Source organism: Andrena cerasifolii, chromosome 6 (genome assembly GCF_050908995.1).
Source record: "Andrena cerasifolii isolate SP2316 chromosome 6, iyAndCera1_principal, whole genome shotgun sequence".
In the NCBI taxonomy this organism is placed as follows: domain Eukaryota; kingdom Metazoa; phylum Arthropoda; class Insecta; order Hymenoptera; family Andrenidae; genus Andrena; species Andrena cerasifolii.
The window spans coordinates 16,544,178-16,572,138 of NC_135123.1; the positions used below are offsets into that span (position 1 = coordinate 16,544,178).

At 42.2% G+C, this 27,961-nt stretch overlaps 1 protein-coding gene across 7 annotated transcripts in view; it reads left to right on the plus strand.

The window, feature by feature from the left end:
* Mp (collagen XV/XVIII-type protein multiplexin) overlaps positions 1 to 27,961 on the plus strand; it is a 325,990-nt gene that overhangs the window by 128,816 nt on the left and 169,213 nt on the right. The window contains exon 1 of one of the 7 annotated variants that reach the window (XM_076813596.1): positions 14,558 to 15,082. The exons of the other annotated variants lie outside the window; for them this stretch is intronic. The gene's annotated coding sequence lies outside the window, so the exon portion shown is untranslated. Of the gene's footprint in view, positions 1 to 14,557; positions 15,083 to 27,961 lie in introns of those variants that run through there. 7 annotated transcript variants of the gene reach the window in all.

Genomic DNA, 27,961 nt, shown 5'->3' on the forward strand with positions numbered 1-27,961 from the left:
CTTTCTTCTGCAAACAAAAAATCAAAAACTGCGTTCCAAGTTTTCAGGCGAATCGGATAACACAGAAATTTCTGAAAAGATCTGAAACTTTCATAACAAAATCTTTAGAATCAACTTAAAAAAATGTAATTTAATGGCAGTGAAGTCAACTCTTATTTTGATCCGATTCGCCTCTGTCTATCCTACTTCCCTCCGACACCTTCCCTATCTAAACAAAAAGTATGCGATAGAGAAGGAGGGTGGGACAATTTCTGCTTTCGAAATAGGATAAAAGGTACGGAAAATCGAAACTCAATTGAATCCAGCTCCCGTGATCAATAAACTTTACGAGGGGGCAACGAAAGGGAGAAGCAGAGGAAGCATGATGTTTAGGGGGTGAAAACACGGAGAACAATTAAATCGTTGATCGAGCTCTCGCGCGAACCCCTCTCCCAGCTTTCGAAAGCTCCGGCACAATTTCGACGCGCGTTTGTTAGCAGGGGGAATTACGTTCTCGCGGCATACCGCTCACCTGTAACGACGCTCTGTTCCAGATAAAGACGATCCGTTACTTCGGGATGAATCGAACGAATCCCAAGCCCCCTTGCAGCTTCCCCCGCATTCCCCGCTCGTTCGCGTGGTTGTCGACAGCTGCGGGAGCCATTTCCGTTGCGTCGTGGCGCGCAATCGTCACACCTGTTCGAGTCGCGGGGAAACAAGCAAACAAAAGGGACAGGGGGGTAGAAAAATACGTCGCTGGACGAGCAAAGTGTCCATGGGACTGTACCAGTTCGAACGTTTCGGCTCGATACTTTGAACGCTCGACGTACGAGGGTCGCGGGGAAGTTTGCCCAGGAATGGAAGTATCCTGTCTGGGTCAGAGGGTCGGGCGGGCAGATTGTAAATTAAACAGAGCACGGTGGATCATGGTGGTAGCATGCGGGCAGGGATACAGTTTCGGGCTGGGAGATGTGTTTCGATGTGTTGGGGAATGGCGGCGATAAGGACAGGTGAAGGAACATCAGGGCGAAATTATTGGATTTGTGATTGGAGAAGTCCAATTCTCGTGCAGCATTTGGTATGGTTTTTTTTTAGACTCTTTGTGGGGGTGAGTCTGTTAGGAACATGTGAGTTTTCGAATTTCAATTAGCAGTCGATGGAAATTCTGTATACCTACGGGCAGGTGGAGTGGATGTTTTTTTAAAATGAGGGAGTAATGGAATAGTATTTTAAATTATGAGATATTTTGATTGTATACATACAGGTATAGCTTTTATTGGGAGAATACATTAGGAAACGATCCTGTCTTATACCAAAACTTGATGGTACATTTAAGCAATTCTTCATTCTGGTAAACATTTTGAATGACATATAGGGTGGCCCTTATTTATACGTGTCGAATTTTTTTTTGTATTTCTTTGCTCTCACTCCCTAATATCGTTGAATTTCATGAAAAAATAGTCCCTGAAAAAGTTTATTGCAATCGGACAACAGGAAAGGGGGCCGACCAGGCCTTAAAGTTTAGAATTCATCAATAGTTTGAATTTGAAGAATTTCTCAAAAATGGTAAGCCCTATCGGAATTTTGTTCAAATAGTATTAAAAGAGCATTCAATTTTCTACAATTACTGTATATATAATTTTTTCGTGCTCCCAACCATTTTTTAGATAATAGCGTTTGAATGCAGACAATACCTACGTCACGCTGTACAGGTGGGACGCGCGAAGTGCGGACCTCTCTATATTCAAACGCTATTATCTAAAAAATGGCTGCAAGCACGAAAAAATTATATATACAGTAATTGTAGAAAATTGAATGCTCTTTTAATATTATTTCAACAAAATTTCGATAGGGCTTACCATTTTTGAGAAATTCTTCAAATTCAAACCACTGATGAATTCTAAATTTTAATGCCTGGTCGGCACCCTTTCCTGTTGTCCGATTGCAATAATCTTATTCAGGGACTATTTTTTCATGAAATGGAACCGTATTAGGGGGTGAGAGCAAAAGAAATCGCAGGTTGAAATTAATGGCCACCCTAGTGTATCATAGCTTCGAGCCTCTCATCAAGTAACATCTTTACAACCTCCAATTTCTACATAATCCCTTCCACCCACTAAAATAACACTACTCGATCAACTCTCAAAATCACCCTCGCATCTTCCCAGAAATAAACATGAAGGAAGCAAAGAACGAATACTATACACTCTGCATTTGCCAACTGCGTTCCAACGTACTAAAAATCCTTCAAACAAGAAAGACATATTTCCAATACCATCCCCATGCAGCGTGGCGGTAGGCTAACGGGTACGTTCTAGCAGTTTCGCCGACAAATTTGAACGTACGGAGCATTGAGGGGAAAGTTGCATGAGAAGGTTGTGGTTGGTTGAAGGCTACCGCGGTACCGGGAAATTCCCATTGGCTGGTTTTCCGCGGCGAAGGAACTCACGAAGAATCGCAGAATTCTATGCTGCACAAGTCGAGCGAACGGAAACTTACGCGCCCGCGATTTTACGATTTCCACTGTTGGACGACGGGATTCCGATCCGTGGGCTTTCCAGTTTTTCCACGGCCTGGGGAAAGTGTTCGGGGCAACGTTCGCGGCACTAAAGATCAACGTGAAATTCGACGCTTGTCGAGGGTGGCGGAACAAGTTCGTCGCGAGGCGAAACCAATAACAAGCTTCGACCAGCCACAGTGGAATTATTATTGGGCTCGGTCGAAAAAGCGGGCGAGAAGTTGCCGGTGGAAAAGTTTGTCCTCGGTTGGTTCGCAAACCCAACAAAGCTTTGGCTGTTTCCCTGATTGTTTATCAATTATTCGCTCGAGTGTGGCGGGAGAAAACAATAAAAATAAACGTTTGGGGGGGGGGAGGGGGTTTGCGTGGAAATTGAAATGAGATATTCCATCGCTATGTTTTGCTTCGTTGGGACATGTACACATTGTAGTTTTTGAGAGTGGTACCTGTATTCTTCCTTACGTGAGGTCAAGGAGGAGGGGGGGGGGGGCTGGTTTGTTTAAGTAACGATCCAGTTGAGTTAACGAAAAGTTAATTATTCTTTGAATAATACAAGGGGGAAATGAAAATAAACATTTGTAATCCTAAATTTATAAGTGAATAATCTAAAACGTTTGCTTCCTGAAGACAGTAGATACTTTTCAGGTATCACGCTTATTTTTAGATTCTATTTCCTTTATATTTTACAAGAAACTTCTCTCATTTATAATCTGAAGAAGTTGTGTATAGCTCCGTAAACGCAGGTAAATAACTCAAATGAAAGTACAATTAATAAATTTATTCTACTATTTCAGAACTCACTCTGAATAACAATACCATACGACCCCCTGAAACTATAAGACCAAACATTTAAACACACTGCAGTGCCCGAGTATTAGTGGACGTAAGTAGTTGAATGTTGAATTTGCTCGAGAGACTGATCGAACGGCAGAAGAAGGCTAATTGAGAGGTGGTATTTAACATGAGGGGTTGCCTGTTCTTTATCCCTTCGCGTGGTGATTAGTGACACCGGGCTTCCGTCCCCAAAAGCCTACCGCAAACGTATCACTAGAGTTCTTGCCTGTCTGTACGTCAGTCCCCAGAAACGTCGGGTTACAGGCTCCCCTTTACGATAAGCCCGAGTGGCTGCTAAATCGTGGCCATGGTTTTTGTTACCTCGTCGCGATGCCTTCGTAACGCAACGTCCTTCTTGTTTGTTGCCTGGGAGATTCATATTATACCAACTTGTCGAAACAATTGCCTGGGCGCCTCGGCTGACGCGAGTCCCAAACGACAGCGACTTTCTAAGAACTTTGGCGATGATTTCACTCGGGTGAAATTGCACGTTTAGGCGACTGGGGGCTTTGGAAAATCGGCGGAGGAAATAATAATAATAGTGAGAACTGTAAGTGTTTTTATTGCGTGGTTAGATTAGACGGGATACAGACTAATGCTGTGTTTGATCTGTTAATCGCGGAAGACGAGTTAACTCGTTTGACGAAAATATTTCTGTGCTGGGTAGGATTGGTGGATTCGTCGCGAATATTAAAATACTCCACCGGTACGAAAGGAGCAAGTAAGGGGTTAGGTTGTTCGTTGTATTTACTCTGGATAAAATGAAATTTGGCTGTAAATATTTTGATATTCGATTTTGAAGACACTGGAGACGTTTTTGACGAAGAAATATCCCTGTTGACATGTCGAACTTATTTTTAAACCAGGGAAGGTGAAGGGGGAATTGATGCAGATTTGAGGCACAATTTTCGAAATTATTTTAAAGATTCACTGGTTGGAGAATAACGTGCCCTTATTTTGGGATACTTTGAGCATATGAAATGTACTGTATGGAATTGCAACACATACAACGCTTCAGGCTTGTTTAACACGAAGTCTCCAGCTTGTAAAAGTGTAACCTATAAAGCGCGTTATAAATTTGGAGACATTTCCATTAAATTACCGATACATAAGAAAACTTAGATTCTGGCGATTAAAATTCAACCAAAAGTAGTGTAATCATCACCCCAGCCCGTCCAAAATCATTCCTTGGATATCTTTAAAGTAGCTTCTCACCCTTTCCTTCCTATTCCCCACAATCTCCAAGAAACAAGCAAAGGTCTTCAAGTGTCTACACTCCTCGCGCCAGGTTTTTCGAGGAAATCCCATTCCTGGGGAACTGGAAGCCCCAGCTTTCAGGAACAATTACGCCAGATCGACGTCACTCTCAGAAATCACGTCACCTCTGTCCATCGAAAATTGCACACGTGACACCGATATCCGATCCGAAATATGAAGCTCTCCTAACGAGTAGCAGAGAGCGCCGAGCTTTCACAGGGGCAAACGAAACGTTGACGAACAGGGAGTGACGGCCATCTCTGGCCAATAAAATGAAAAAAAAAGAAGAGGGAGAGAGAATGAAGACAAAAAGCATAGGGAACTCTCCCGACTGTCCTGCACGAGGGTGTAAAAGGAGGGAGGAAGGGAGTGCGTGAACCAATGCTTTCCCACCGAAATTAGTTTAGCCAGAGAGATTCGTCGGTTCGATAGTGAGATTCAGTCCGAAAATATAAACAGGATTGCCAAGGGGCTGGGGAGGGGGTGTGCACGAATAAACGAGAAAGCGAAACGGAAAGAGGGAACGCGTAGGGGAGGAAGATGATCTATTGCAAAAAAAAGAAGAAGAAATGGGTCAACTGCTGTTTTGCATTTCCATTCCCAGGAGGGGCATCGATTTGCTCGCTGTTGGATCCCAGGTTTTCAACCCATTTCGTCGCGGAAACGCGCGCGGATAAGAGCCGGCGAAAGAAACAAACGTGACCTGGAAGATCCCCTTGGTTACCTTTCCCCCTGTCCCGAGAGTGATGGTTTTCCGCGATCCTACTGAATGCACCGACGATAAGAGATGTATCATTGGCGGTCCTTGATTGGCAAGGGAGCCCTTGACCTATAACGTTGATACCGATGAGTTAGTGGCTTTCATTCGTTGACTTGACCGTTTAATTTATTGGCTCTGCGGCGGAGGCATGATTATTTTTGCTTGGAGACTTTGAGGGGAGGGATTATTGGAAATTTTTTTCAACAATTACTTCGATACTGGACAGTCGACTTCTTGGTGGGGAGTGTCGATATGAGATATGTTATTTAATCGAGAATGAAATGTACAATTGGTCCTCTGGTATTGAAATTATTTCTGCGCGTCTGTGGAATTTCGTATAGAATAATTCTCTTCATCGACTTCACTTAGGAGTTTATGAATTATCTTTGTAGTGTTATATAAATACGCTATTGTACATAATGTCAGAAATCCATCAGGCCTTAAAGTAACTTGTTAAAATTAATACAAAACTGGAATTGCACGCTGTTGAATATACATCTGTGACAAAAATTCGCGTCACGTATTCGTACAGCATAGCCTAATGCCCAAGTTGCTGAAAACTCGCAAGACGATCTTACGTTTTTTCCATCCCATAACATGATTCCCTGTTTACACGCGTGGAAAGTTTGCAAACTGCAACGGCACAGCATCCTCCAGCGCACTAACGACTAATAATCACTGAACCAACGAAACATAAAACGTTTGTTAACCCGTAACTTCCATCCCCAAAGTTTTCCCGTCGGCTGCTCCCCAGCATCCTGACCGTGTAGTTCCATTAACCAAGATTTCCAAGCAGAAACCACCGAGCAACTATCACTTAATTGCGCTGTCAATTATCTCCTGCAGAAGCATTTCTTTGTCTCGCCGTTCACGGAAGACCCTCCGAGCGAATTCCCTTTATACCAATTTTCAAAGTTAACCGAAGTGTTCGAAGTTGAGCGCCGAGAACGGTCGAGGCGCCACACAAAACACGAGTCCCGATGTTCCAGCCAGCGTAGAAAGATTCCCTGACGGGCGTAGCGAAAGGAAGCCCGATATTTGAAATTTTTTTATCTCTTATCGACGGGGGCCCGGAAATTGGATAAGACGGAGCAGCGAAACATCGAAACTTCGAAGTCTGGACCATCTGCTGAAGCTCTCGAGCAGTCTATTCGTTCCTTGTCGAACGCGGGACAACGCGCAACCTGGGCTTTAGTGGCGTTTAATTCATATAACGAAGCCAGACGTTCGTTAGCACAAGCAGAATATGTAATTCGTGCAATAAAGGTTAGCGGAAGCACTGTAAATGTTTGCATCGACTTATGATCCTACGCAAACTCTGCACTTTAATCGGATACATGCTCGCGTTTCAGTGCTTCAAGTATATTTAAAACATTGGAAGTGTGCTTTCGGTGTAGTTGCGTGTCAGAAAATTGCAAATTACCACGAGGAGCTTTATTTTCCAGGAAATCAATTAAAAAAGTCTCTTGAGTACTATATCGTGCACTCGTAGACGGGAATCCTATTTTTGGGGCTAAAACACAGCAGAATTTAGGTGTTTTTTTTTTAAGAAACTAGCGATTCGATTCATCTGAAATTTGAATCATGTTTTTATGCATCTAATTTATGCAATTAATTTTTAAAATAAATCTTCACGAATATTCTTTCTCGTCTTATCAACAACTGAAATTCCCTTCTTCTCCCCTGTCAATTATAAAAAAATTTCTCACCAGGTGTTTATCTCCAAATTGCCAACTAAAGTCCAAGCAGCGCAACGCAAAGAAGGCCAGATCATTTCATCAAAATGCGACCGCATTCACAATCCACTGCACACGTACACCACAGACCAAGCACAATTTTCCACGCAAGAGAAACCAAAAGCGTATTCTCTTTTTTTTTAAAAAAAAAAAAGGGAGAGGATAAAGAATAGCACTCCCTGTTAGCGTAATACTCTCGTGCACGGCGCAATTTCATTGTTCTCCCAGTGAATGCCGAATCGGCGTGCTCGATACAGCGTTACCGTTTGACAAGGACAGCTTCGACCGGTGCGAAACGTACTTCTGCTCTGTCTCGGAGCCTTATCGTGCTCGTTACACGGCTGTTCATGTGCGACAAACGGTTTCGTTATGGTCGGCTGGCCCCCGCATCAGACACTTGCACGTTGTTGCGCTTTCGCAACATTTTGCTCGTCGGGATCGAAGGGTTCTTTTTTTATTGGAATCGATGTGCCCCTGTCACGTGGTTATTACCTTGCGCGCTTTTGTTGCGACCCCGTGATTCTCAAGCTTTGCACCTGTGCACGCTGGGAATCGTGTCGCCAGCTTTGCAAGGCTAATCTTGCTCTTTAATTAATCCGAAGTCTGTGCACAATTTTTATTATGTCGTGTGGGCGTTGCAGAAAGGATTTATTGCAGTTAGGAAGAATTCGTAGGAGGCAATAGTTCAGTGCTGGGATACACTTGTCTATGGGCGGGTGAAGGAAAAGGGTTCGAGATTTATGGGGCAGTGGTGGATAAATTGAGTGTTTGGTGGATGTAGCTGGAAAAGTTAATTTCAGGTTTCTTCGTGTTATCTTTGTCCAATGCTGCTGGTTGGTAATGAAGTAATTTGATCTAATAATCACTGGGCGGGGCAGGGGGGTGTCCTCCATTAAGTCTGTGTTACTTGTAATTAACGTGGATCCGTGGAATGGTTTTATTCGAAGATTTATTTCCTCGTAGCGGCGAAAAACAGGTTGAAATACGACTTTTGTATTCTGGATACGTGGATCAACCGGAACACCTAATCATATAAATGATATAATCTGCAGAGGATAAACAAAGGAGAGGGAAAGGAATTCCCCTTTTATAAAAGGGGTGTAATTGAAAATACAGAATGCTAAATAGGATTTATGACTCACAAGACAGATAATTTTCACTAATCAGAGCAAAAATTCTTGGTGAATATATATATGTAAGTCGAAAAGGTAATATCGTCGAAGGTAGACGGTTTTCGATTTTAATAAAACGAGCAATTTGCTTTCACGTGTTCATCGTTTGTAATTTGTATCCAAGTGAATGATTTATAATATACTAACTTCAATGTTTAAGAAAGACTGAGCATGCTCCTTCAATTTCAATTTTCAACACACTGTTTACACACCTTTACATCTCAGAATTTCCTACCCTTTCAAACTTCCTGGTCATGACAGGCATTTTCTACTTGCAACGTAGCAAGGAAATATTACTCATTGTAACGCCCTAAAGTTACGACATAATGAAAATTATTCACTCCAATAGTAACTTTAAACAGTTATCACTTACGTTTACGTGTACTGCAATATTGCAACGTTAATTTATTGCTGAAGAAAGAAGCCTGCCATGGGTATTTCCAAATGAGTAGATAACTTTCAACTCTGTCCTCGCTAATTTGGACATCTACATTCACTATACAATCAAAACAAAGAGAATTCCCGCCAGTCCAGTAAACACAATCTACCCTTCAAATTCTTAATGTAGTTCCTAATATCCTACATGCGTGCCAAATCGCTTATTTCCTAGCAATTTGATTTATATTTCCTCTTTGCAAAGAAAGCAAAGTGAGTAGCCTTAAAGTGCCATCCGCAGCTTTACGAAATACTATTACAGAAAGGATTCTATGAAATACACGATCTAGTCGCCCGAAATATCATATTTACCATTTGTTTATCAAGAAAGAGGCAAAGAGGACACCGCCTAGTCGAAGGAAGAATGATCGAATCGTTGTTCCCCACGAGCGTGAGCCAACCATTCGGATTTTATGGTCGTGCTCGATTTATGGGGTTCGAAAGTGGAAGTGCGAATGAAAAATTCGCGCGCCGGGCTTGAGTGGAGGGCAAACAATTGCTTATGTCGGGAATCGAGGATTACATCGTTCACACGATTGCATTTTCTTGTTTTCGTTGCGAATTATCCGCGCCATTAAAAATTCGCTGGCTCACGCGAAACGCTTTAACGGCCGCGCTTTATTGCGATTTAATTTATTCGCTTCACCGTGGACGATTTAGGTGGAAACATTATGCGTTTCACTTGCGACCGTAATTCGTTTTATTGGGCGTTAAAAAAAAAAACGTCCCGCCGCTTCCACCGAGACATGACGATGCAAAAGTGCCAGCTTATTAATGATTAACGACGCCATTTTTATTTAACTCGGATGGCACCGTCGACGCCAGCCTCGGCAAAGAAGATTTGTGAACGACCGACGTGAAACTGAACTGGAGTGATGTGACTATGTTAAGCGAACAATATTAATGTCAAACTGAATTTACATTGCTAAGTAGATTTAAATAGTCATGGCTAAAAGGTCGAGTCGAAGCAGGTAGATTGCGTAGAAATATCATTTTTACTTTGAAGCATTAAATTACATCGAAGAGTCAGGTTTCATGTCCAAAAGACTTGGGGGAAATGAATGGTCCTTTTTCGTCCTCGGCGAGGTTCTATTAAACTTTCCAGAATTTAACGAAGAACTATTGTCAATTTGTGTAAAGTTTTGATCAATTAATTCTTCTTCATACTTCTTTATCACTTGTTTGTTCATTTCTACTTTAAATTGCTCTGTCGTAGGAAGGATCTTGTACTGGACTTTGGTTGTGAAATGTGGAAAAGAAAACGAAGATAATCTTCAGTTTTATTATAAATGAAATTACATAATTCATAATGAATTATTTTTCATTAAAATGTCTTGCGATTTCTATGTTACAACACGGTCAAACTATGTCAAAACACAGACGATGCGATACGTTACCTTAAAATTATAAACAGTTAATTACAGTTTCAGCTAAATTTTTTAACTCGAATTATTCAACAGTTACTAAATAATTTTTCTCTGCGCAGCGTTCTATTTCCGCCTGAAAATCGTCGTCTCGTTTTGCGCAAATGAAATGTCAAGGCCAGTGGTTGTTTTATGCCCGCCCTGCGCTGCTTGATCCAACATGGTCGTTGCATGAAAAGCAGGCCTCGTTCACCGAGATCAAGCTCGATAATTGAATGGCTAATTCAATCGTGGCACGATAAGACGCTAGAGTAGATTTCAATCGGCCCAATTATCTGCTTTCGTAGCCACGTTTGATAGATTATTCATGGTTCCCATTGCTGATCACAGCCAGGCTAACTGTAAACGACGCTGCTTTGTTACTCGGCCCACGGCGAATCAATATCGCATGTGAAACTTGGGGATTAACAAGGCGATTAACAATTAATACCATGGTCTGTGGAATAACAGAAATTATAGTTCCATTAAATTTCAGAGAAACGACAGTCGCGTTTGATATTCTGCTTTAATCCACTGCTGGACATATAACAGGATCTGTATGATATACTTTGTGCAGATTTCATTTCCCAAATTGTAATGTACTGAAGACAGAGGTCGCTGTACCGTGCATTGCAAACAGTCAGTGCTTTTTATTTCTACATAGTTATATAATTTCTCATACTTTAGCAACTGAGCAAATGTTGTGTTAAGGAATTTATTAAATGAACGTATAAAATAACATGGAGAATTCGTTTTTTTAAACAACTTTTTAAATACAATTTGCTTACAAACTCATTAACAGACAGTATAGATAAAAGAATTAGTGATTATTATTATCCAAGCTCGTCTTTAAAGGACAATGGAGGAACGAAACTATACCAAATAAGGATAATCTTCTTCCTTATTATGTGAAGGATCAAATCAAATGAATTTTTACATAACAACACAGCGTGTTATTCTGAAAAATGAAACTACTTGTTCAAAAGATAAAATATGAATTTGCGAGCATACAATAGTTTGTACAGAAAATCTAGCTGCAGATTTCACTCTATACATCAGCTAGAAATAATGTTTGCGACCGAGATATTGCCATGACGAACGTGCAATTTATAATGACCAATATAATTTAAACAGAATTATTCATTCGACCCTTATTTACGTCCCTGGTTGGCAGCTGATAAAACTGATTAGTATCGGTGCAACGTGGCAAAAGCTGAAGTGGCTCCTACGAAAATTGAAGTATCGAATGAAATTTAATTAAATATTCATCGGTGACGGCCGTTTCTTTTAAACAAATATAGTTAATTAAACGCCCCTCACTTGCCGTGGCGGATGACATTTTACTTATTCCGATCTTCCCCAATGAGTTCTGGAAAGTTTGAGGGGCTCTCGATTCTGTCAAGGCAGACGAGCAGTAAACATCTTCGAACGATTGGTACGGTCTTATTTCTGTATGCACGACGTGAAGTCATTTAATTCAAGCAAGAAAATGTACCGAGGTAATCGAAGCTTGACAGAAGAATTTTTAATAAATAATGGAGGAGTATGGAGAATAAGAGGCGAAGAGGTCTGCGAAAGTGAAGAATTAAGTGGTGACAGTAGTATGACTGTGAAATTGGTCAGAGATGAAATACAATTACCGGCTGATACTTTTCCAATAAAATTCTGATCTCCAAAGCCAGAGTGCATTAATACTTGATCTCATACTGAAAGAGGTAACAAACTAAAACACATGTTTTAAGTAACCAAAATCCAATTAACAAAATAACCAATTCCAGACTCGAGAGGCAGAGTATATTAAATCTACCTTTTGTAAACAATGAAATTTTACGTGTTTCCGAAAGAGTGAAAAATTTGATAAGGTAAACATGGAAAATATCATTTTTTTAAGAAGTGGACTGAATACACTCTGGCTCTCGGGTCCAGAATTGGATTTTGGTTATTTAAAACAAGTATTTTAGTTTGTTACCTCTTTCAATATGAGATCAAGTATTTCGGTAAAATATTTATGTCTAATAAAAGCAATAATTATACTGAAAACATGTTGTGAGTATTCGTTTCATTCAGTAAAAGATGTAACAATATTATGGATACATTTTTGCGGGATCCTGACGTGAACGTTATATTTTAATTATAATTTATTTTAAATCTGAATGCATAAATAGCAATTGCAAATTCGAAAGTTACAAGTTACAATTTTTAATGTGTTCAGTATTCTTGTTGGGTGAACGCTTGATGCGCAAGTTAGCTTCGTGGGTGTAGTCTATGAGTAATGGAAATTCATATATATATTAGTGATACATGCAATACTACTTATTATTAGTCAAATGGTAAAGAAATGGTTGACCTGAACCTAAATAGTCAGAGGATTAAAATATTTATACATAAAAAAAGGAGCAGGATTTTAGTAGTTTCATATTATTTACGAGATGTCAGAATACAAATATTGAACTCTTATCAAATACGTAATGAGTGTCAAAATATTTAGTATTTCATTTTCTTCATCTGGCACTTCACCTTGCTTAGTTTCAAAGGAAGCCATTATATCGCAAAATACAATAGCTTGTGTGAGATTATTTCATTTATATGATCTTATATCGTTTTAAATGTTTCTGCGGTGGCCATTTAATTATCCTTATGATCAACGAATTTTCACAAGCACGAATGATTCATTCACTCCGTCCCATTTGTGTACACAAACCTTAGCAAGAACTTCCAATGAGTTCCTATTTATCAGAGTGTACTTCTAAGTAACTACTTTCGTACTTGTTAGAAACTGCCTTGGGGAAAACGGGTGAAAAGCATAATAGTGAAGGGGTAGTGCCATAAATGTGAAAGATGGCCCGGAAGCAACTCTCATTTAACCTTGGTGTCAACGTCAGCGCCACAGACTGTGGTAAAACGTCACGCGAAATCTTTCGTACAAAAGCAAGAGGTTAAAGAATTACAATCATTTGAGATTATGAAATGGGGTACTTAGAAACAGTTCGTGAAACAGACCGCAGAAAGGAGCATAGGTAGAAAATGATAAATTTTAATAAAAGCCACCGACCACAAACACAATAATGAATCACCCCCAAAATTACTACTTATAGAAAAATACACCAAATATGTATAAAATGTTTTCACTAAGATACATAGTAAGTGGGTGCAAATTTCTAAAGAGTGAAAAAGCTAGAAACTAAAACAGAAAGCAAATGTGGACACGCGTGTGCGCTATTATCCTGTGTGTGCGTAATATTTTGCAGTTAAATGTAGATAGGTACACGTGTAAAATAAAAGCACGTATCGCTACCAATGAAGCAGAAAATCGAGTATAACCAACGACGGCCACTCGTATCGTCGTCGAAATAACATGAATAGCTTTTTGCAATTTGCAAACCGCAATTTTGCAGTGTCTATTGTTTTTTGCGAATTTACTTTGTTTTCCCTTCTTTTTTTCTGCAATAGCACAGCATAGTTGGTAAATTATTGAAAGAGATATCACGGATTAACGAAGTGCAGTGTAATCAAAGCGTTGTGTTCTCTAACGTTGATTGCATATGATGATACTAAATTTGCAATGATCTGAAATTTTTTTTTAAGAAAAAGTAATGGTATAAAGTGACAAGCAGTATAGGTACTACTAAAAAGTTTATTTATTCTTGATAGTTTGTGATACCATATTATCATACAATTAGTAATAAAGGGTAGTTGATTATGAAAGTATGCATGGGAAGAATGTTGAAATGCAAAAATTAATACATATGATGTGATAACGAATACGCCTCCGTGGCTCACGAATGGTTCCCTGTACACAAATTATTCTCGTAACAAAACGCTGCGCTTCAAACACGATGAAAGAGCATGCAAAATGTATAAATACCTCCAAAATACCAATAGCAATCCACAAAAGCACCTACCCCAAAAGACCCCTAAATCCAAACACAACCCCTGCAAACCAATCATCCACAACCCATCTCCAACATGCCACCCAACTACACATCACCACTCACACCAAACAAGCAACAACCCCCATTCCCTGCCAATCCGCGAGGAAATTTCATTGACCAAGCCAAACACCCCGAAAACAAACTCTCCAAACCCAACCAAAACGCCTCCGCCTCCAAATCAACCCCATGCTCCTAATCACACCCAAATCTTAACCCCAACAGCAACCCCGCAAAAAAAGAAAGCCAAGAACCAAAAAGCGCGAAAGGCGGTACTACATCCTGCCTTGTCTTCGACGCGAAGGGACACCCCAGTGTCAGGGGGAGGGGAGCGAGCAGGGAGGGTTGAAGCGACGCTATCCCCACTCGGCGTCGGCGTCGCGGCCGCGACTGCGGGGGCACTCGGCCGCTGGCGTCGCGCTCAGTTTCGTTTGAGGGGGCGCGCCGCATGGCGGCAGCATCGTTCTCCAGCCCCCCTTGGAGCGTCTGGGGGCGTCAGTGTGTCCGTGCGTTCGAACGGCGTCGGAGCCCGCCACCCTAACAGCGAGTCCACGGCGTCTCGCGCCACCTGGCCGCGCCGCGACGCGAGGCGCCGCGCCGCGCGCTCTCACTGGCCGCCGCGTACGCGTACGATCCACGGCGACGACGAGAAATCCGTGCACAGCCGCGGCGGGCGCGCTCGAATGCCGGCCCTCTCTGTTTATGAGAGGCGTCCCGTCGCGACCGGCTGACGTCGGTCGGCGGCAATTCCGACCGCGGACGGGCACCGGTTTGGTACGCGCGCGAACACGCCGCTGCGCCCGCAGGAGGCGCAGGAAAAAACCCGTTCGCCAGGGGGACGGCGCTCGCCCCCTCGACGGCGCGCCGCGACGCGGCCACGCGCCCCAGGATCTAGCCCTCGCGACGTTTTCCCTGCTTCCATCGCGGAAAGCCACCGTCGGGCTGCCCTCGTGCTCCCACCGTCTGCGCGCGTCTGTCGCAACAGCAGCCCCTGGCTACTCGCGGCGTGCTCAAGGAGACAGCCAGGTTTCCTGGGGGAAAGGATTCACTGCGGTTGGCGTAAGTAGCAACGTCGACGAATGGCTGATACGTGACTCGCTGACAAGTCGGTCAGCGAGGGACATGGAACGTTCGACGGGGATTCGAGCGGACGACCTCGGTGGATTGGGATTTCGAAGAGAGCCACGGGGTAGCGTTCTTCTTACCCCATCGTCGCGATTCGTCTCGATGAACGGGCGGCAAGTGGGCTCTACGAGTGTTTTGGGTCGCGAGGAAGGGATCGTCGCTGGGGGGAATGGAGCCGTCGAAGATTCTGCTTTCTTTGGTCCTCTGGGTGGTTTTTTGCTCGTGATTGCGGAGGGTGATTTGAATTGGAAATGAGAAAGAAGATTAACGCAGAAGTCGAGCTTCTCCCTCTCTCACCCTCTCTCGCTCTTTCTCTCTACTTTCTGGGCTTCTTGGTTTTACTCTTCCCCTGTTGGTTCACCGGGGATCGTTTCTTGTTCTTTAAAGGACATTTGTTGTTTGGTGTCTGAGCTAAAGGTAGCAAATTGTTCCCTCTTCTGGTCTTCTTTTTCCTTTCGCTCCTGCCGGTGGTGAGAGCTTGGCGAAGGGGAAGTGGACGTCGGGAAGTTGTCGACACGTGTGTTGTTGGTGGTTTGGAACAGGAGGGAGTCTCTTAGGTATTCGAAACTGTTCTAGTTCTGGATTACGGTACCCCACAAATTCGAATGTTTTCGAGCTGAGGTCGGATTAACCACTGCGAGGTATAATTCTGTGGAGTTGAACGAGCAAATCTTGCCGAAAGTAGTTAACCTTGCGGCGAGTGAATGGTTGGATATTACTCTATCGAAATATCGTTAGGTCCGCGAACGGAGTTCGCACGTGTTGGTCTTCAGTTACGGAAGCAAAAGTGGTGCGCCATTAATGTTCGTGTAAGTGCAACGTTTCAAGCTTCCCGCGTGCAATGACCGACGGCGAAGTCGCGGAAGAACTTAAGCTGAGGAGGAAATTGGGACACGTGACACGTCTGTGGATCGGGCTGCCTTTGATAACGCTGCCAAGTGGCGAACTACTGTGCGACAAGAACATCGTGTCCCAGAGAAGTGATACTAACCGGGCAGCACGAATTCATGTCCTCGCGAATTTGGTAAAAGTTCCCGGCGCCCGGGAACTTTTAAGCGGCGATGTCGATTTACAACCCTCCCCCGAAAGTGAACCATTTCATTCCCCACCTCATCTCCGCGTTATCCCCAATTACATCAAACATAAAAGAAGGAAATTCTCCTGTCCGTTAGAAATTTACGCCACTCGCGGCGTAAAATGGAAATATCAATTCATGCCTCCCTGGGAAGGACACTGTTCTCCATTTGGCAAGGGAACCAGAATTCTTCGAACGACCTCGTTAGATCGCGCTACTCGTCCGTCATCCGGTTGAAGCAGTAAGCCCGGTACGCGAACTTGAAACTGAAACATAATTCAAAGAGAGGTGCGATTAATATTTAGATAATGGAGCTCACTCGACCATCATTGTATCAATTCGAAAGAGTATACGGAGCCGCGATGGTATTCCAGAGCGGGTGGTGAGATCCGTCCATTGTCATCCAGCTTTCAAGCTGCCGCGAGGCGACGTTGGACGCCCGATTGGTTGCGAGACAAACAACGGATCGTAGACGGATCAAAGACGGATCATTAAAACGCAAGTAATTTGCGAGGTGCCTTCGTTAAGCGACACTGTGCAGAAACGCGGAGGGGTTCCCGCGGCGCTCATTGTGTCGCAGGGCGGATGATCCGTGGAGGGTGTGACTAATTACGCGGGCAACGTTTAGATTCCTTGAATCACGTTAATGAGCTTATTGGAAGTTCGCGCGCGAGAAATAATGCCAGTGGAAGTAGCCTTGACGCGGTACAGCGGATCACCGATTGTTCATTTCGAGGCTAATAATCTCGGGCCACAGCTCCTTGGAATCAGGTTAACGAGCCAATTTGCGTACTGGTACCGGCAACGTGGTCGCAGAGAATGTTGCGTCGAAGAATGGTCGGTGATCATTGGCTGATAATTCGCGGGGCGGGTGATCTGTCAGCGTTCAAATTTCACTCGCTGGTTGATTAAGCTTTCCTGCCGCGTGGTCGAGCCGCGACAGTTCCCACGGTTCATTAGGTAACGCGGTCATCTTAAAATTAATCGCGCGTAGCGGCGCGAAGGAATCGTGACGGTTGCCGTTTTCAAGCGGCCCTCTGCTCGAAGCCGCTTCAACTGGGGGATGAAAGTGACGCGCGCTACGCTTGTTACGACGTTCTTTCAGGGACGTGCACACACGCGCGCGCGACGGAATAGTGACGGCGCGGCTACGTCGGGTGACTGCTTTAAGGTTAACCTTTTGCGGTCGCGCAACGAGGTAGCCCCGACAGCGACACACTTTGCCGTGAATGGCTTTATTTCTAGCGGAGCATGGCGGTGATGCTTGCGGAGATATTGCGTGGCCAATGGGAACGTAACGTTTGCTGGGTACGCGTGAAATGTGCACGGAGTCGTGAATATCCTCCTCTATCTGTTAATTTAGATTGCTGGGATGGAAAGGGGCGGTGTTGCGTTCGCTGCGAGTATACTGGCGTCTACTTTGTTTTCGGGGGTGTGAAAAACGTGTGAGGGAGGAGTTTTATTTTAGCTCGTATTTTTTGTTTAGGTAAAGGGGGGAATAGCTCTGCGATGCACGTAGTAGGTTACGCGAGAAGTGTGCACTGAATGGTGAATATATTTTTATATCTGTTAATTTAGATTGCTTGAAAGGAAAGGGTGTTTCATTTGCTTTCAGTATATTGGTAACTATTATACGTTGCTACCGATGGTGCGAAACGTGCGCAAGGAGGAAGTTTTATTTTACCTTTTTCATTGCGTTTCTGTTCAACAAAGAGGAGTAATTTGTTGATAGTTTTGTGGTAGCAGAAAGTGTTACATTAGAGATTAGGTGACATAGTATCTCGAGTTAGTTCTGAAGTCATAGTTCTGGAGTTGCATTTCCAGCAGGGTTGCTGTGAGCATTATCTATTTAGTTTAGATGCGAGTGAAAGATGCACCGAAGAAGTGAAAGCCGTTGTTATGGGAATTCGTTGGATTACATATTCCACTGACGGTGTGAGCGTGTTTAAACGTAGATGTATATAATCTGGGCTTGAGTGGCGGAAAAGGTTTGATTCTTCTTTTGGTTGCAATTCAAACGGATATTAACAAGAATAACTAAACCAGTCATTTAAGGAGTCATTTTTAATTCTACTTTGATCGGCCGAAAAATGAAGCTATTTTTAAAGATTCTTATCCGAATAAATACAACATACAATGAAATAAACCTTTTTGAATTTATTAAGCTACTCTTATATTATACAAAAAAATTAAAAAGTTTGTTTTTAATTTGTTTCATATGTTTTTTTATACCGTCAATGTGACACTTACAAAAAAGAGGTATGTTTGTGGTATTGGTGATTTCCCAGCTTAGGCTTATCTGAAATAAAACATTCGGAAAGATTCTTAATCTGTATGAGCGTAGCTATCGCCCGTAGCTCAATTAACAATTTTTGTTGAAAAATAACCGAGATTTTTCTCGGGGAACATTCGAGAAAACACTCTTTTTTGGAATTTTATCTTTTAAACCGGCGCCATTTTGTTATTCCTCAACAAAAATTGTTAATTGAGCTACGGGCGATAACCACACTCATATAGATTAAGAATCTTTCCGAATTTTTTATTTCAGATAAGCTTGAGCCGCGAAATCACTTACACCACGCCACGAGTGTACCTTTTTTTTGTACGTGTCACATTGGCGGTATAAAAAATCATATGAAACAAATTGAAAACAATTTTTTAAATTTTTTTTTGTATAATATAAGAGTAGCTTAATAAATTCCAAGAAGATTTATTTCATTATATGTTGTATTTTTTTTGAAAAAAAATTTTAATATAGCTTCAATTTTCGGCCGATCAAAGTAGAATGACCCCTTAACCGCTCGATATTTTCTAGAGGAAGGTAGGGTCAGGTATAATTCTGGATATGTATTTACAATTCCAGCCGCGTAAATAACCTGCTCGCGAAAATCGTCGAGTCTTGAAAATTAGATTCATCTATTTGTGTGAATCGTAATACTTTTTCAATAACCTCGTTTAGCTGATCAGACAATCTATAGACCCTGGTCCTATATTTTACACAGCCTCCACACAATATTAAATAATGCCCCTTGCTTCTTAGCAAGTGTTTCGTAACGTTTTAACAATACGAAATAAAATTTCAACCAACGCTGCGAGAAAGGTATTGTTTTCTACATTGCTCGAAGCAAGTGGAAATACATTAATGCTCGCTGCAATAGAATCATTTCCAGAGGGATATAATTAAAAATTCCCATTCAATTAGTTACATTCATGTTTTGTTCGTAGCTTTTAGAAACGAACGCTCGAGTATCTAAAAGGCATCCAGTTCACGAACTATGATATAATCATGGCCGACTGATTTCCCAGTAAACCTTGCGTCCTCTCGGAGTCATGTTCACTCGGAAATTTGATTAAGCAGGCGCAGAGTGAATGCTAATTGCTATATAACAGAGGTATGTATCCTTGTGTCGCGATTGTGTTTGAGGATAACTGTTTAAGGATGAACTAGGTTTACAGAGAAATCAGAATTTGTGAGGAATTTCAATTGTCTCGATGGAATTTCTACGGACTATTGATTCTAAAACATATTTAATATAAGTGACACACTATACCTTGACATCAAACATCGATCAGCTTACTTTGAGCAATTTTGAAACTACAAATACCTTCGACTGTGTTAATTAAAAATACTCTCGAAACTTTGAAACAGAGAGCAGTGCTAAATTACACCGAAAACGAGAGAAATCAACCACAACGAAGTCTTGAATGGCTGGTTTTCATTTGTCAAATTATAATGAAGTGATATAGGTACGCGAGTGTATATATATATATACATGCTTCACTTTCTGATCACTCGTTCACAACTGTTCCAGGCAGTTTTCCCTCCATCCAGCCCCAAACTGTACAAATCTCCTCGTGGCACTTTTTCTGCGTTTTTCACGTATACATTTCGCCCAATCATCACGCGTGAGCCTAAAAATTCAATCTTATTTCAACTAAACTGTGTCACTGAAAACACTATTTACAAGATGCAATTGCAAAGGTTTTCTAGAGTCAATGAATAATTGAAGGGTAAGGGGAAAAACTGGGAATGTTCACTAGCATATTTTGTTGGTGGCAACTGGGACTACAGAACTCTCGAATCACAAAGGGTTCATAAAGTTCAAATACCCCCGTACGACAACGTTAAGAAGAAAATTAAATTCATTGAACCTCGTTTCATTACTGATGGACTAAAGTATTAAAACTTAATTTTCTCGATAACGCTGTTTCGTGACATTCCCTGCTTTTATTTTTCCTTACCCTTCAATTCTGAAATTTGAGAAGCATCCATACTCTTCGAATTAACACTAACTACTGTAAGGTTTTGAACAATGCTCCTGTTTTACAAACCAAATTTTTTGCTCGGTTTGTTGTCAAAATAAACATTCGGGGACCTTCGAACAATACTTTGCATATTTTTCGTAAAACTTCGACGTGAAAACTAAAACCATGCGCGGGATGCAAATTCTTTTACACGAATCGCATCGGTGTCCCCTATGGAGCCCATGTAGCCACTCTGGTAGATGACGAGAGTCGGCTGTTGCCTTGGCGTCTGGATCGCCATTCGTTCCATTCCCGCAAAACGTATCCGACCACTTATAAAAATACAGAAGTCAGGCGTGCCGGAGGTTCGCATGCGCGAAGTTCGCCGGTCTGTTTACCAGAAGCCCTAAGAAAATAATCCTACAAAGGAGGCAGCGGCAAGTAGGAGCGGAAATATCGCGGGGCAGAGATGCCAAACACGTCAGAGCACTGAAAGAATCAGGGGGATCGGAGGCTGGCTGTGTGCGTCCAAACAGACTATATTCCGATCCGTACACTCACGTACCGTCGAATCTTTTATTTCGTTATCCAGCGACCTCCCCCACGTCGTTTCTTCTTATTTTGCGGATTGCATCGGCGCAGCCAAACTTCCCTCCTTTCTCCCTTTACTTTCCCCTTTTCCAGCGGCGTGTCCCGCGTGTCGAGTGATCGGCTTTTCATCTTCCATATTCCATCGACGATCACCGCGGGTACTTCAACCGATCGGGAGCCATTGCTCTGCAGCTGAAAGACGGGCTCGCGTTCCGGCCTCCCCCACGAGTTATCCACTTCGCGGTACTTTAAACAGGTGACTTGGGAACGATTAGAGTAAAGGGATTGATTGAAGGGGTGATTGAATCGCTGAATCGAAGTGGGGCCCCCAGAGCTGGGGGCTTGTTTCATGGATGACTGTTCCTTAGAAGCATTTAGACCGTCCCCAGGGCGGGAACTGAGGATCCCGGGGTACCTGAACTGGTTACCGGTACTCGGATTGTGTAGGAGGCTCGACTGGGAGCTTTCTGCGAGCATGGCAGACCCATACAGACTTAGGGACGGGGTTTGAGACAGGAGAGTACCTGTGTTTTCTTCATAGAGGGGCCCTTGTGCAGGTCGTGAATTCCCTTTTGGCTACTAAGATTGGTTGAGTAGAATAGTGATACTGGGCGGCAGTCATCGACTGTGATTGTTCTGACAATGGGGTTTCGAGTCTTATAGAACCAGTGGTTACGCCCCGAATATACGCGGGTGCAGGGTTTTGGGTTTTAGTTGATATACTATATGGTCTCAGGCAAAGGTGGGCAAGGATAATATCTAGATAAAAGGTACTTTACGTTTATCCGTTATTCGAAGATCGAATTAGACGATTTATCATTATTCGAAGCGTCACAGATGAAGCAGATTATTCGACGGGAATTCCTCCGACAGCGAAATACACTTCGTTTATTCGAAGGCTTTTCCTCTTGGGTTTTGAATAATGTTTCAGCTTTCATTGTATCTTTATACTAGAAGCTCGAATAATCGGCGAGAGCCTTTGTGCCCCGAGCCGCGCGCGGTCGCCGTTGCTCGGCAATGTGTCATCGATTCTACAGAATCTGAATTTGCTTATTTTTCATCGTATCAATATGAAAGTGACACCAATGGATTCCTGGCATTCTCCCGATTAATTGGACAGAGAATAATTTAAATCGGACTATGTTTAACGAAACGGGCTCTCAATTCTGCAAACAAATTTTTCACGTAATTTCCTTAATTGTCCGAATTGTATCATTTTTGGGGGCCATTTGCATCGGGAAGACATAAGGAATTGATTGGTAATACTTTTATCAGGACCTCGGGTGACTTTTATTCGACGACGGAAAAAGATGAAGTCACTTTATTTGGAAAGTTATTTCAATCATTTTTTATCTAGATAATGCCCATCTCTGGTCTCGGGCGAAGTTCTTCAATGGGAAGGTGTTTCAATGGGTGATTATCGGTTGAGTATTCAAAATGGGTATTGTTTGTAGAATACTAGAATAGTAATTGTGAATATCCGAAGTTAACCTGACCCAGACCCATTGTATTTGGATCGCGTGCATCGTGATTATTATAGTCCCGAAGCCTTCATGAACCACACTCGAATTATGTATACCTATGAGTACCTATATTGAGAAATTTGAAACAGTACGTATAAATATGAAGTCAGCCGTGGAAGATACATAAATTAAATATGAATCAGTTTACTCTTCAGTTCTATTTCTTTAGTTTCATTCAGAGTACGAATATAGAGATTCAATACTTCACAGAAATTATGTTATTTTAAATGCTTTCCATTGATTGCAATAAAGTGTTAAAGAAATACTTCTCAAAACCTTTTTCTATGGATGCTAGCTTGTTGTCCTTCTGACGTCGATCCTCTGCAATTTAATGCGCTATTGTTGCTATTTCCATTATTGGAGTCTACTTTTTCGAAGATGCCAACTGTCATTAGTCTGTAGGCTCCCACGCTCCATCTCGTTCTTTGAATTTTCCCGGTACATTCTTAAATAAGCCAGCTTCCACTCCTAACTGCGAGAGTAATACAACTGACGTTAAAATGTTTAGGTAGCATTTTTAATTTGCAAGCTACGTAGCTGACTATGTCGATGTTTACAAGCGTGATTCGTTAAACAGAAACACTGCGCCGTACTGCATCCTTCCTCCCTGTTTTGTAAAGTTCATTTACTTCTCGACTCTAAAAATCTCTAAAATCAACAGTGTCAGGAACTGATACAGCAGAAGGGTAGAGAGTAAAAAAATTCTGATGGCGCAGGAATATAAATAGCGTTCAGAATATGCAGCCCACTAAGTAGAAGCAAGCGTACCCTTCTTTATTCCCCCCTAGTTAACAGCTTTGTCTTGTTTCACAATTAATTATACTCGACATTTCGCTGCGCACACGGGATGTCCGGCGTTTTCATTCCAGTAAAACTATTTAGATCGAGGAAGAAGTACACAAGAGTTTAATAGAGCTAACGCTTGCTCTCGTTATTCCTGACGCAATTTTTCGCTGGCCTCTGGCTGAGGGTTAATTGTTTCTCCCCGCAACACGCTTAATGGGAACGTTGATTAACAGATCAGCCGTACTAACGTTAGCTTAAGAGTACGATGCGAATTTAAAATCCCTCTCGTTTATTGTAACTAGAGCAGTAATTGAATAAATTTCCCTGTCGTTATGCAACATCGAACTTCGGGTTCCAAGCTTTTCCTCGGAATTTTAACGCTCCCCCGGAGGGAGCCTGTATCCCATTCCTAATTGAACTACATTTCTCGCAAAAAATTAGTACTGCTTTAAAGTACGCAAATCTCGTAATTTTATTATCCAGAGTAATAATATTTGAATCTCTACTTGCCACCATTTATGACGAATTCCTCCCCGAATTTTTCTCGTGAAAGATTGCCCCGGATATTAAAACATCACCACTTTTCTAACACTTCGGTATACCATAAGTTTCCCATCAGATTTAATTTATTTTATTTTTTTGAGTTTCTGTGACGTTTCTCCAGTCTTGAGCCAGCGTTAGCAACTGTCACTGCATCCCGACTATAAACAAAGGAACTTCGTTGGAACACCAAGCCAATACAAACCAATACGTACCTTTCCATATGTATATCCCGCGCAAGCAAAGGAATCGATTCGATGTTAGTGAAAAATGGCCATCCGCGACACGTCGTGCGAACAGCCTTCAGGAACCTCGTCACTTAGGAATCCGCCCAGACCACGGAAGCCAGTCCAATAATTCGAAACTTGGCCTGCCTAATAGATTTTATGTGACGTCACGCGACATTGTCATCTGTCGCTTTCCGTGATGCTCTCTAAACGCGTCCTCCGTCCTCGGATTTATAGTAAGCGTCGAATTTACGACCGGAAGACGACGTCAGCCTGCAGCGACAGCTGTCGTGTTCGAGAATTTCGCTTACAAGACCGATTTCTCTTTAATGTCAAACCCTAAATGTTCTTAGCATGGTTTACCGCTCCCCCTCGCTTCCTCGGCACCCTTCACTCGTCGATCTCCCGCTCCGCGGATTTATCCATTAACACGGCCGTTGATATTTCACGGTATCATCGGGGAAGCCTTTTGTCCGCGAGACGCTGAAACTCTTTCTCTCCCCCTTTATTTTTTTCTTTACCAGAAAGTTTCTCCACTAAGGGCGGCGGGGCCTCGTTTTTAATAATCGCGAAAGGTGAAAACGACGGTCAGATGCACCGTTATCGGAAGCGATAAATCTTCCGGCGCGAGGAAATTAGAATTTCTTTTTTATTAGGTGAGGCATAATAATGTGGGGTGGGGAACAGATGTCAATGAGGGAGAAATTTCTCAGACACCGTAGGGTGGCGTATAATTTCCCGAGAATTTATGGATAGATACGTTACCTACTAAGTCTTTAGTAGTGATTTTTTTTATTTTCGTAATGAAATTCTTCTTCCCTGGTGACGTTTAACGTGGCGATGATCGCTTGTGGTGGTTATTAGCATTTGTAGCGTAATAGTTGTAATTATTTCTGAGGTTCCAACAGTTGGAACTTCCAATTCGGAAGAGAATTCGGTGAACAGAGGCTGCATTATACAAAATTGTCATACAGTGACGTCCTTGGTGTGTGGATATGCTTAGGTCGAATGTAGGTCACCTTATTAAGTCTCTTCGGGGTAAGTTTCAATTTTCATGAAAGCGTAAAGGAAAGAATGGAGGCACACTCTTTTTGGATGACCCGAAGCTGACTGTCAAGAGGAGTTCGGCGATGTATGTTGTAATAATGCTAAAGGCCACGTGCCGTTATAAACGAAACACGTAATAATGCAGCCTCCGTTCGCATTGAAAATGGGGTTAAGCGACGGGTAAAGCCACCTTCCCATATGTGCAACGCGCAGCGCAGAATACACTTAAGATTCCTCTTCGAAGCACGCTGCCTTTCAAAAGCAATCCGTTTGAAGTGCTTCGACTATGTTCTGCGCCGTGTGGTACCCATTTCAGAACGAGGCTTAAGGTCTGAGATCCCTTTTGAAAGCTCGTTCCTAACATGAGCAAGCTAATCATTTCTGTTTCGCTTCTGATCTCGTGTGATCTTCAACGTTATTGTGTCAGATGATGCTCAATTCATCTTAATAACCGTTTCCATATAAAATACAAGAAGAAGTAGTTTGTTCTTTAAAGAAATAACGTGGACCTTTGTATCTTCTAAGAGTCTCTAATAAATCGTGAGTGGTTTTTAATTTTGAATTAGTAGCGAATAGGAGAAAATGTAGGGGGAGGTTTTCTTTCAGTCTGCTTATTTTCTGCTTCTCAAAATTATCTCAAAAACACTTGAGTTTTTTTCAATAGAATCGTTTAAAATAATTAATCAAAAGTGTCACTTCTGACGCTCAAAAATACTTGTTATTTCTTGATGAATATTAAATGGCCATATGTTTCGATACATTAATAAAACGGGGGGGGGGATGATAACAGACTTCTCAATTGATTGATTAACTAATTTTCAACTATCCAGTCTTCTGAATTTTCGTATTCCCATTGCACTGAAATAAAGATATATTATTCCATTCATAAGTTTCCCTCCAGCTGTGGTACTTTTCAAAACAGTTGTCCAAGTAGTACACAGTCAGCGAACCGTGCTGCACATTCCCAGCCAGTTGAACGATAAAAATAAATGAGATTACATAGCTGTTGCCAATGAGATTCATATATTTCCCACAAAATTCCTTTCACGAAGATCTCGCAGCTCATTGGCGTAATTTCGGTAACCTATATCGCAGCGCCCTTACAAATTCATTTCCTTCGTTCAGCCCCGCAAACCGTCGACCCTCGAAATCGCTGAACCTCACAGAGGCCGTGCAACGGCTGTCATATTCCGTTAAATCGAAACAACGGTGCGCCGCAACAAAAGATAAAGTAGTTAATACCCAGCCCGAGCGAGATATCCTTATTCCGAGTCAATTGTTCCAGCCAAACCACGCTCGCTCCCTTTTCCCTTTAATGTTTCTTGCGGTCCAATGTCCCAACGCTTTTTTCAACCATTCAATCCTTCCGTTTTATCTTATTCCAATGCAAGCCTTTTTTTTCTCCTGTCTGCTATGCATGATACACGAAACCGTTTCGCGGATGAACTGATTCGTTGAAGAGGCGCGCAAAATAATTGGGCAAAAGGGATAAAAGCGCGCAGCGGGAAGCAAATACCGCGTTCAGAAACAATATGGGATTAAAATTGAACCGTTTTCCCACCCTTCTTCGTCCTCCTTTCGCTTCTTGCACAGCCCCTTCTTTCCCTTTGCTGGTTTCATTACTTCCTTTCATGGGGGAATGGATTCTTATGTCGTTCAATTAAAAGAACTTTGAAATGCTTATTGAAGGAGATTGCGGAACGCTGGCATCCATGATCGGCATGCTTCAATCAATAGAGAGACGGTGTTTGCCTTCCAATCGAGAGGAAAGATTGCTTCGTATTTCACATCCAGTGAAGCTCCGTCTGATTTTCTGCGAGCTGCGTGTTTATATTTAGAAGAGAAATTAATTCAAATGCGAAAATCGGATTAATCGCCTGCAATGATTGCATCGGGTATATTAAATAATCAAAGTTTACTGAGCGAAAATTATTTATTCTTTACGTATCGAATGATCAAAGATATTGGGAAATATATAAATTGAAAATAAAATTCATAAGTCTACATGCATCAAATAATAACCGGCCATTTAATCCTCCGTCGTTTTAATTTTTATGAGGTATAAAATATCGAGACTAACCACCGAGCTTGTACTAACTCTACCTAATGAAATTTTACGTGGCTGGCCCGTTGTAACGCCGAAAAAATGTTCCATTAACTATTATTAAAGTCTCCCCGAATTCGACGTTAACTCCTTAAACTTTAATTACATTTCATGCGCGATACCGGCGAATTTTTTTTGCTGCCGGGAAAATTCCTCTAACAACGTAGCAGCTGAGTATAATTTCATGCTTACAACTTTCCATCGATTCCGAAGTCACTGAGAGCAGTGTTCTATTCAGTCCCGTGCGCGTTGAAGGCTCGAGTACAAAGATCGTTTCACTCGAGCCATCTTCCGTTGTACGAGAAACGTAACGACAAAATGATAGCGCTCCTGAATACAGTGTTTCAAAAGTTATTGCGATTTGTACGTCGTACTGCGCGACCTGGATTAACAACTGGAGTTTCGAATCGACAGGTGTCGATTTAAGAACCGTACGATGGAAAATCTTCACGCTTTTCAACTCGCTGTAACGGCGATAATTTGCATTGTAGCAGCGGAAAAGAGGGGCCTGCAGAAAGTAAAGCGTATCGGGTTATTATTATACAACACATTGCGTTTTTAATGAGATATACGCAAGCGACGAGGGAATTTAATTTTCCATGGTGAAACGTAGTGGGACGCGGTACAATGTGTCTTTGTTCTCAGTCAATGGCTCATTGTCTGATTTTTCGAGAT